This window comes from Mobula birostris, chromosome 5 (assembly GCF_030028105.1).
Source record: "Mobula birostris isolate sMobBir1 chromosome 5, sMobBir1.hap1, whole genome shotgun sequence".
NCBI classification, from domain to species: domain Eukaryota; kingdom Metazoa; phylum Chordata; class Chondrichthyes; order Myliobatiformes; family Myliobatidae; genus Mobula; species Mobula birostris.
Window position 1 is genome coordinate 194,794,225 of NC_092374.1, and position 11,976 is coordinate 194,806,200.

At 44.0% G+C, this 11,976-nt stretch overlaps 1 protein-coding gene across 3 annotated transcripts in view; it reads right to left on the reverse strand.

The window, feature by feature from the left end:
- The window catches only part of LOC140198198 (protein PRRC2A-like), a 141,108-nt gene extending 133,193 nt beyond the window's left edge, over window positions 1-7,915 (reverse strand). For all 3 annotated transcript variants that reach the window (XM_072259227.1, XM_072259226.1, XM_072259225.1), the window contains exon 1: window positions 7,762-7,915. The gene's annotated coding sequence lies outside the window, so the exon portion shown is untranslated. The remainder of the gene's footprint in view (window positions 1-7,761) is intronic.
- Between the last annotated feature and the right edge of the window lie 4,061 nt (window positions 7,916-11,976).

Sequence of the window (11,976 nt, forward strand, 5' to 3'; positions counted from 1 at the left end):
ACTTTACAACACCTCCCTCGGAGGGTCAGACACCCTGAGCCAATAGGCTGGTCCTGGACTTATTTCCTGGCATAATTTACATATTACTATTTAATTATTTATGGTGCAACTGTAACGAAAACCAATTTCCCCCGGGATCAATAAAGTGTGACTATGACTATGGACCTGATGGAATGCACCCTCGGGTTCTGAAGGAAGGAGCTAGAGAGATTGCAGAGGCACTAACAATGGTCTTTCAAGAAATGATAGATTCTGGCATTGTACTGGATGACTGGAAAATTGCAAGCATTATTCTGATATTGGAGGGTGGGTGGCAACAGAAAGGAAACTAAAGACTGGTTAGCCTGACATCAGTGGTTAGAAAGCTGTTGGAATCAATTGTTAGGGATGAGATTACGGAGTATCTGAAGGCACATGACAAGATGGGCCAAAGCCAGCATGGTTTTCTGAAAGGAAAATCCTGCCTGACTAACCTACTGCAATTTTTTGAGAAAGTTACAAGCAGGGTAGACAAATGAAATGCAATAGCTGTGGAGTACTTGGATTTTCAGGCCTTTGACAAGATGCTGCACATGAGGCTGCTTAGCAAGATAAGAGCCCATGGAACTGCAGGGGAGTTACAAGCATGGGCGGAGCATTGGCTGATCAGCAGAAGACAGGAGAGTGGGAATAAAGGGATCTTATTCTGGCTGGATGCCTGTTATTAGTGGAATTCCACAGGGGTCGGTGTTGGGATGGTTGTTTTTTTTTATGTCTGTCAGTCAATGATTTGGACTATGAGATTAGTGAATTTGTGGCTAAATTTGCCGATGATATAAAGATAGGTGGAGGATGAGAGGTGACTTGATAGAGGTGTATAAGATGATGAGAGGCTTTGATCTCGTGGATAGTCAAGAGGCTTTTTCCCAGGGCTGAAATGGTAGCCACAAGAGGACACATGTTTAAGGTGCTGGGGAGTAGGTACAGCGGAGATGTCAGGGGTAAGTTTTTGACTCAGAGAGTGGTGAGTGCGTGGAATGGGCTGCCAGCAATGGTGGTGTAGGCGGATATGATAGGGTCTTTGAAGAGACTTTTGGATAGGTAAATGGAGCTTAGAAAAATAGAGGGCTATGGGTAAGCCTAGTAATTTCTGAGGTAGGGACATGTTCAGCACAATTCTGTGGGCCAAAGAGCCTGTATTGTGCTGTAAGTTTTCTATGTTTTTCTGTTTTCAGATGGCTCCAGCAAATACAGGAATTTCTGAAAGCTAAAATCAAAGATATGTACTAGCTTCAAATGTAATAATCACAACACAAATAAGCTCTGTTGGCATTCAATAAAATTATAGCTCATCCAAAACAGCGCAGCAAAGGACATCTTTCAATCTGTCTTCATGTCTCCAACTATAGTTACCCTACTTTGATCCAATTTCCCCACATATCTTTCATGAAACTCAGGAACTCAGCTGCTCCTAGACTTTTCTGCTGCCAGCCCACCATAGTTGAGTAGAATTCCTCCAAGTACAGAAGTAGGTCAAATAATTCTTACCTAGATAGGTCTCAGAAGCAGCTTTCCTCGTCTGGGATGTGCTCTGTAATCCATATGGAGAGGATATTGATGGACTGATGAACTGCATTACAGGGTACATCAACTTCCGTGTGGATAATAACGTTCCAACTAAAGTCAAAGACATCAAAGCCATACTGAACAGGGAAAGGGCATTCAGAGATAGAGATAGGGAGGAGACGAGGCTGTTTCGGAGGGAACTGAAGGAGAAGATTGCCCAGGGCAAGGACAGTAGGAAGATGGAGAGGAAATTACAGTAGAACAACACAAAGGATGTGTGCAACCGTATGCAAACAATCACAGGGTGCAGAAAGACCAGGTGATTGAAGGGGACTGGGACAGGACCAACGAATTAAATGGGTTTTTCCAACAGGTTTGATGAGGCTTCTGTTTACCACTCTACAACCCATCCACCACCCCAGTTCCTCCCCTCTCCCTCAGTCTCTCTCCAAGGACACCAAAGAGCCAACAACCACAGACACATGGACTGCCACTGCTGAGCAGGAAAGGAGAGAGCTCAGCAGACTTCACCCACGCCAGACAGTGGGCCTGGATAGCATCAGCCCAGTTCTGATGAAGGGTCTCAGCCTGAAACATCGGTCACACTCTTTTCCATCGACGCTGCCTAGTCTGCTGAGTTCCTCCAGCATTTTGTGTTGCTTAGATTTCCAGCATCTGCAGATTTTCTGTCTCGGCCCGAAACGTCGACTGTACCTCTTCCTAGAGATGCTGCCTGGCCTGCTGCGTTCACCAGCAACTTTTATGTGTGTTGCTCGCCCCTCTTAAATATCAGTTTCTACAACAGATGCAACTAGATATCCTCACTTTTTATGCAAGCTGATTATGAAAATTACTTTACAAGGATGGTGCCAAAATAAAACCACCAACACCTAGGAAAGCCATATTTACCAAGAACTCAAATAAAAGCCCGTATCTGAGAGAGGGGTATTCAGTATCAAGTTTCTAAATTGTTTTTGTTTGTGAATTATACAAGTGAAATACATTTGCTAGTTTGCTATCCTCTGAAAGACGAAGATTCTTTTCTTCAGGTGCAGTTTATAATATACTGCAGTCAAGTATAATAAAGAAATCAAATTCAGAAGACCCTGGGTCAATTTCAGCCAGGGATCCTCCTAGTCCATTTCTCATGAAGGGTCTCTGTCCCAAAATGCTCACCATGCTTCCCTTCCCAGGAATGTAGCCCGACTTGTTGAGTATATAAAGTAGTAAGCATGGCACAGGTTCTTTGGCCCATGATGTTCAGAATCAGAATCAGGTTTATTATCACCGGCATGTGACGTGAAACTTGTTTGTGCCAACCACGGTGTTTATTTAAACTACTCATCTGCCGACACATCCTCCACTCCATTCCTAGTCAGGTATCTGTCTAAAAGCCTCTTAAACATTGCAAATATCCTCTTCCACCATTTACTCAGCAATGCATCACTCACCATTATGTTGGGGGAAAAACTTGCCTCATTAATTCCATTTAACCCCCCCAACTTAAAACTCTGCCCTCTAGTATTTGACATTTCCACCCTGAGGAAAATAAATTCTGGCTATCTACCATATCTAGGCACCTCATAATTTAATACTTTTAACAATTCACCCCTCAGTCTTCAACACTTTTTGTGTAATGAAACTCCACTGCTCCCTCACATTGTAGGAATGACTAAGCTTTAAAAGCTATAATGCAGTTTGGGGCTTACTGAAAAGCCCAATATAGTTGGAAGTCTTTCATTATGGGGAAAAGGAAATTAGCAACCCGGAATCCTTCCAGAAAATTCCAACCAACCTTTTAAATAATGCAAGCTTCCCTTAGGTGAGCAAGATGAGTCTTGCTCTGAATACATTGTTCATTACAGTAAAATATGGATCATTGTTTGATTTCCAATTTACCCACGACTATGCACCTGTTTTTAAATGTCAGTAGCAGGAACAAATAAGTATGTCCTTAACTCTCCTGGTAAATGCAAGTATTGTGGAATTCTACCAAACAATAAGCAGGGAGAAAAGGACATCACTAAACCCCACACCAGGATTGCCTTTCATGCTATAGAAAGTGACTCCATGGCCAACAAAACCAATTTACTTATGAAGTTATTATTTAAATAGGCAAGATGCCTTGAGATATCTAGGCAGAAATTCTAAAGCCAGGCACATTCAAAATTTCTCATTTCAAACAATTATGAGATTATGTCACAATGAGCTGAATAAGCCCTACCTCATATCTCAAAGACAAATGTTGGAAAGACCACAGTAAATTGTGACCTCACAACTAAAAAAAATCTTCAAAATTTTCTACCTACAATGGTTAGCAACAGCCTGAAGATACAAACACTACTTACACAGATAAACTCTGGCTTGGCTTACTTTCGGTAGAAGCAATCCAGATAGTTCTTGTGGAGCCCCAATGTGGGTTTCTGTCTCCAGTCAACATTACTAACAAAAGACCTTGCATAGTGACATCACAATAACTTTTGCAGTCTTGAACAACCAAAGATGAGTCAGATAACCCAAAAAGTCACAAAGAAAAACCCAAAGAGGAAAAAAAAAACAACTTGATCTCAAAAATCAAAACAAAAAAAAAAAATGAAGTTTTCCATTTTCACAACAAACACCTTAGGCAAGATCCCATTAGATCAGTCCCGCTGGGTGACCATTTTCCATTCACTCACTACAATGATGGTTAGAAAAGACTTCACAACATTAATACAAGTCAATAGCAATATTCATTTAGTGAAAAGTGAAAAGAATGGAAGTCTCCCACAAAGATCACAAAATTTGACATTGTATCATTTTAGCCTTGGTTATAAGAGATCACCATTTTGTGCAGACGATCAAGTCCATTGTGCTATTACGGAAAATTCAAATTGAATTGCAAAGCAAGATCTTCAAAATCATTGCCCTAACTCAACTGGACAGGTAGTAATTGTAAGCTAATGATCACAAACATCTTGTGAAATCCTGGCACAATGGTTAGCTCACAACTTAGAGCGCATAAGAAAGGCCCACGGGACAAGTTGAGTGGCAATATCTCACACTTAGTCATAAATTCAGCTGGAAAGCAAGTATCATTTATTACTTTATTTTATTAAAAGATTCAGCTCAGAGCCGGATGCCCAACTTACCTATCTTACCCTAGCCTAATCTTAGGACAATTTTACAGTGACCAGTTACAGCTACTATCCGATAGGTCTTTGGACTGTGGGAAGAAACTAGAAAAACCACATGTTTACAGGATGCAATGTACAAACTCCTTACAAATGGTGTCAGAACTGAACACTTGACTCCCCAAGTGGTAGGTGTTGCGCTAACCATTATGTTACTGTTGTGCCGCCAAGCTTGGATTTCATATGTAGCATACGTAGCTTTTTATTAGAGAAACGGCATGATAACAGGACTTTCCAGGCCCAACTAGTCCACACTGCCTAATTACACCCATATGACCAACTAACTAACTCATACATCCTTACAACGTGGGAGGAAACTGGAAACCCACCTAACAGGGAGAACACACAAACAGCAGTGGGAACTGAACCCAAGTCATTGGTGCTGTTATGCTAACTGCTACATTGCAGTGAGGTAGACAGTCCTTTAAAGTCCAGCATAATTACTACAGGTGGGGGAAAGGAGAGAGAAAAAAAAGGGATAAACGCAATTATAATTGTGGATAGATGTCAGAGCTACATCTATCTCCAATACACCTGCTCCCAGAGCAATCCCACTTTCCCATTACACCTGTAACACGTACTTTCCACATTCCCATGACTTCTACTGCCAATTTACTGAAGGGATAATTAACCTACCTACTTTGGGGCGTAGGAGGAAACTCATGCAGTCAGAGAGAGGAGGCAAACTTCACACCAATGGCACAAGTCAGGATTGAACCTGAGTCACTGGAACAGTTAGGCAGCTACTAGTAACCATGCCATTTTGCACAAGTAAAGGTGTTTTAAGATACTACGAAAATTCTCAATGGAATATCAAAATTCAGGCCTCAGTAGAGACAAAATATCCCTGCTGGGCCAGAAGCTCAGGTTTAAGTTTCAGAACTTGTGCACGTAACCCGGCTGAGAGCCTAAGGCACAACCAGAAAAATACAGATTGAGGCAGGTGAATTGTTAAAACCAACTCCCTGTGCATGCACAGTGCAGAGGGGTTTTTGTCCGCAAAAAGCTAAACAAATCTCATACTATGCTCGTGCACCTTTATCCTCCATAATCACTTTTCACAAGATTATTTTGCCTCTTATATCTATCACTTAAGAGATCAAACTGATTGTACATGGTGATACACATGTACTTTGATGACTCTGTCAACTGCTCATTGTATTTCCTACAAAATACCCCCTGTCAGCACTTCAAAAGCATTTGGATGCAAAGCACTTTCAGGCATCAAGATGCAAACACTAGCAGCACCTTTTTAAGATATGCTACAGATCTTGCATTAACAGTTATAAACAATATTTTGGAAATGCACAGTCTGCCCATTACTGATTACACAACATTTATTTCAATAGTCATGTCAAAAATTTGCGAGCACACTTCTGGAAAATGTGGGAACTGAGTTGTGGCAAAGAAAAATACTGAGGCATGGCATTCAAGCCACAGGGAGACAGTATTGAGGCATGGGAATTTTCTGGGAGAATTGCCAGAGTAAGGTCTTACTGGAAGAAAACAGTCAATTATAAACACTAGGGTGACTGAAATTGGATATGAGGTGGGTTGTGAACCAATGTTAGGTGCAGAAATAATGACTGTTTTTAAATTCTGAATAAAAGTGTACCAAAACTTCACATTTAAGCAGACGTCATCAGAGAAACTCTCAATACAACTGGTTATTGTAGTTGTTGGAACTTCACATAGCGAAGGGGCAGGTGCAGTGGTAATATACACAGCTCCTTTGTGAATAGTACATTCAAAACATGGGCAGAGGGATGGTTAGATGGTTGGGATATCTAACTATGCACAGAAGAATCTCGTTCAAAATGGAGCAAAACAACTCTCTACACAACAAAGCAAAAATCTCACCTCATCACCAAAGTAAAACACTGGAGTCCCTATATTTAAAATCAACATTAAAAGTGTTCTAGTAGGGATAAATAAGAGGATATTTCAAGAGTTAAGTGCCTGCAAAGACTCAAACAGTACACCAATTTTTTGGGGGGGGGGAGAACAGGACAAAATTTGGCAGAACAAGCTATTTCTTATTTTAAAAAGTCAGATATTCCAACAATAAATATTTTAAAAATAAAAATATAAGCCTCAGAATATTTAGGTTTAATCGAATCTTAAAGGAAACAAAGTAAATAACAGAAGCAACGTCTCTACGTAAAACAGCAAATTTGTCTTGATAAGGTGAAATATTATCCAGTTAAAAGGAAAAATCTACACCCACCCCCCCCCCCCAAACATTAGAGAAACTCAGCAGTTAGACAGCACACACGTAGGAGAATAAACAGTCGACGTTTCAGGCCGAGACCCTTCATCAGGTCTCAATGAAATCTCGGCCCGAAACGTCGACTGTTCATTCCCCTCCATAGATGCTACTTGACCGTCTAGGCTCCTCCAGCACTTTCCTCAAGATTTCCAGCATCTGAAGGATCTCTTGTGTTAAAGATCCGGACATTTCTTATTAGCCCATCCATTATAAAAAGTAACTAAATAAGGAAAATGGAGGCAGGCTCAGGATATTTCGGCCCGACCAGTCTTTATTTTAAATAATAACGCCTCCCAAAAAAAGGAGGGAAGCCTCCTTTCAATTCCAAATCATCCTACTGATAGAGTACAAATTAGTGAAGAGGGGTAAACTGGAAAAGGTACTGAGAGATAATAATGAGCAGGGTAGCTTATACTTGAATCAACAGACAGGCCTTAGGTGGATTTAAATCGGCACGGAAACTTAACGTTAAGTTGAAATAGAATGATTTTTTGGAAGGGTGGTTGGGAGGGTTGAAGAAGGGAAGGGGTCCAGTGATCCCAAGGCTCTCAGGTTTCTTCCACCCCGTTGCCCAGGTGAGCCAGCGTCCCCGGGCTGCACTTGTGCCCCGGCTGGAGACAGTGGAGGTGGAGGGAGGGAGGGAGGGAGGGAGGAGGGAAGGAACAGCCATCTTGTGATAAAATGGCGCCCGCCGCCGGGGCCCGCAACCCCGGCGCCGCTTCCGACATTGAGAACGAAACAAGAACAAAACTCGCCAAATAAAAATAAACTCACCCGGGCTCGTTCTATCGGGCCGTCACTGTGTGTATACCGATACCAGATAATAAATAACGCGACACAGGAGTCCGGATGGAGACGGATCCTGGCTCTCCGGCCTTCCCTTTTTTTTTGCGCTCCTCTCACTTCCCCCCTCCCCCCACTAAATATAAAAAAGCCTGCTCACTAACGGCCGCTGCTCGCCTCCCGGCTCATTAGCATAAATTGTTCAACCGCTTGACCAATCCGGCGCGAGCTACTGACCTACGTTTACAAACCCGCCCACTTGATTGCCGGCGGCGTGTATTATATATACGAGCGACGTCTGCATAGTTTTATCATAAATTAAGGCTGGTTGGGAGGAGGAGGAGATGGTGAGAGTGGGCGGGGAGAATGAACGCCAATGATTCGCGGATGTACGCGAGATGATCCCGCTGTGTGTTACGTTACGGTCAGCCTCATCCTCGCCCCCTATTGCTGGGAGGATAGGAGTGTAAATCGGCGAGGTCAATCATGTTTCCCCATTCAGGAGAATACAAACACCGCAAACAATCCCTAAAATTCAGTTCAACGCATACAGAAGGCTGTAGGAACTCAGCAGGTCGGCAGCATCTATGGAGAGAAATAAACAGTTGACATTCTGGGCTGAGACCCTTCAGGAATTAAAATTTATTGATTTATCATTGTCACTGAGCTGAGGAACAGCTAGAAAAGCTGAGTTACAGTTTGCCATGCATACAAATCAGATCATTAAACAGTGCATCCAGGCAGAACAAGGTAAAACAATAACAGTGCAGAATGAAGTATAGTGCAGTACAGAAAAAGTGCAACACAGGTAAACAGTAAGGTGCAAGTTTATAACACAGGGTCAGGAGACCAATTTAACAGAAGACCATTTAGCATGGTAGAAGGTATCTTTAAGCCAGTTTGTACATGCTTTCCAGGCTATTTTGTATCTTCTGTCTGATGGAAGAGGGGAAATGAGAGAATGTCTTGAGTGCATGGGGTCCTCGGTTATACCGACAGCTTAATGTTAAAAGTAGCCCACACTCTTGATACTTCCTCATCAAAAGTGCCATTCCCTATTCCCAGTTCCTCCATCTCCGCCGCATCTGTTCCGAGGATGAGGCTTTCCGATCCAGGACATCTCAAATGTCGTCTTTCTTTAAGGAACACACATCAAAGTTGCTGGTGAACGCAGCAGGCCAGGCAGCATCTCTAGGAAGAGGTACAGTCGACGTTTCAGGCCGAGTCCTGACGAAGGGTCTCGGCCTGAAACGTCGACTGTACCTCTTCCTAGAGATGCTGCCTGGCCTGCTGCGTTCACCAGCAACTTTGATGTGTGTTGCTTGAATTTCCAGCATCTGCAGAATTCCTGTTGTTTCTTTAAGGATCGTGGTTTCCCTTCTACCATCATCAATGATGCCCTCATATGCATCTCCTCCATTTCCCGCACTTCGGCCCTCACCCCATCCTCCCGCAAACACAACAGGGACAGAGTTCCCCTTGTCCTTACCTACCACCCCACCAGCCTCCGGATCCAGCACATTATCATCCGCAACTTCCGTCACCTTTAGCAGGACCCCACCACTAAGCACATCTTTCCCTCTCCACCCCTCTCTGCTTTCCGCAGGGCTCAGTCCCTCCGCGACTCCCTTATCCACACGTCCATCCCCACTGATCTCCCACCCGGCACTTATCCCTGTAAGCGTAAGTGCTACACCTGTCCCGACACCTCATCTCTTGCAACCATACAGGGCCCCAAACAGTCCTTCCAGGTGAGGCAACACTTCACTTGTGAGTCTGTTGGGGTCATCTATTGCATCCAGTGCTCCCGGTGCGGCCTCCTCTACATCGGTGAAACCCGACGCAGATTGGGGGACCGCTTCGTCGAGCACCTCCACTCCGTCCGCCACAACAGACAGGATCTCCTGGTAGCCACCCACTTCAACTCTGCTTCCCATTCCCATTCAGATATGTCCATACATGGCCTCCTCTACTGTCATGATGAGGCTAAGCTCAGGTTGGAGGAGCAACACCTCATATACTGTCTAAGTGCTCTCCAGCCCCTTGGTATGAACATAGAATTCTCCAACTTCCAGTATTTCCCTCCCCCTCCCTTCCTCTATCCCTATTTCACTCTGCCCCCTCCCCCAGCTCCCTCATGGTTCTGCCTCCTTCTTCTACCACCCATTGTTTTTCAGGGCTATGACGTCAATGCTTCCCCTCCCCCACCTCTTTGTCTTTCGAATTACTGGTCCTTCAACTGACGCTACAAGCATTCTTCAAATCCTTCCCCATCTTTCATTCTTCAGTCCTGATGAAGGGTTCCGGCCCAAAACGTCGACTCATCATTTCTGAGTGATGCTGCCCGACCTGCTGAGTTCATCCAGAGTACTGAAAGTGTTGCTTTGATCTTTTACAGCATCTGCAGATTATTTTGTATCTACTTCCTCATCATTATCATGTATTTGGTGGCAGAGAGTTTTTTTTCAATTGAATGGATGGATAAGTTCAATTTCAAGTTTATTGTCATCTGACTGCGTAAGTATATGTGTGTGTGTGTCTATATATATCTCTCTCAAAACAAAACAACATTCCTCTGGACCTCAGTGCATGCACACAACATACTGTATATCACACACAGCACATAAAACAAAATAATATACTATAAATAAGTTAGTAAAATATGATTCAAAACACACGTGTTAAAGAGCAGCACGGGTAAAGAGTAAGCAGTTCACTATTCTAATGATGAAACCTTGATAGTGACAGGTACTTATTAGTCACAGCCTGAGGGAAGAAGCTGTTACCCAGTCTGGCAGTCCGAGTCCTGATGCTTCTGTACCTCCTGCTTGACAGTAGTGAATCAAAGAGACTGAGGGTTGGGTGATAGGGATCCTCAGCAATGCTTTGGGCCCTTCATCTGCAACACTCCCAGTGAATATCACAAATAGGGGGAGGGAGACCCCAATAATCCTCTTGGTTTTTACTGTCCTCTGTAGGGTCTTCCTGTCCAATCCCTTACGGCTTCCATTGCACACAATGATGAAGAAAGTTGTCAAAATGGAGAGCCGTGCACGCTTCAAACTCCTCAGAAAGTGTAGGTGCTGCTGTGTCTTCTTGCCTGGTGAGGAAGTGCTGTGAGTGCAGGTTAGATCATCCATTAGGTGCACACCAAGGAACCTCGTGCTCTTCACTCTCTCCACGGCAGAGACATTCATAAGCAATGGAGAGTGACCAATCTGTGTCTTCATGAAGTCCACAATCATCTCTTTCATCTCATAATCGGTTAAAATTATGGCAACAGATGACGATGAGATTAAGCAGGTAGGAAGAATATCCTGAGTCATCATGAACTCTGAAGCGTGACACGATAAGACTTCCGCAGGATCCGCCAGGGCCAGCCTTTTTAACTCCTCTTCCTATTCTCACACAGACATGCCTGTCCATGGCCTCCTTTACTGCCAAGTAGAGCTTATATCCAGATTAGAGAACCAGCACCTCATTATCCAAATCTCCAACCTGTCCTTATGAACACCAGATTCTCTAAATTCTGGTAACAACTCCCCTCCATTCCACACCAGCAGGGATGGTCCCAAGCCAGCTAGGAAACGTGGGGGTGGGGGGGAGTTGGGCATGGTGCAAGCAAGCAATCCCATCTCATAAAAACCCACAGCTACAGAAATGCCATCTGAAGCTCCAAAGACCTCATCCCTGGAAGGATCTTCCCCAAGAAGACATATGAGGTTGTGTGGTGAAAGTGGAAGCCACAGGGCTGATCAACGTTTCACCCGGGACAGAGGGCTCTGGTGAGCTGCTGTTGGCTCCCCTCCATTCCCTTTTTCCCCTTATCCCACCAGACCCCATCTCTTTCCCCTCCGATGCCTCTTCTAGTCTGCCCAATCCCCACCCCACCGTTTCCCCTCCTCATCTCCTTCCTTTTGTTCCATCATCCACAATTCTCTCCTATCAGATCTCATATCTTCATCACCCCTTTTTCACTTTCACCTATCTCCTCCGAGTTTCTGACATCATTCCCACTCTCGCCGTTCCCTCAGCAGGATCTACCCATCACCCACAAACTCCACCACTCCACGCCCCCCCTCCACCTTTTTCACACTGGGTCTACCTCACCACTCTCCTTCCAATCCTCATGAATGTGCTTTACACAAAACGTTGACTGTCCATCTCCCTCCAAGGATCATGCCCAAGTTCATCGAGCATTTTGCG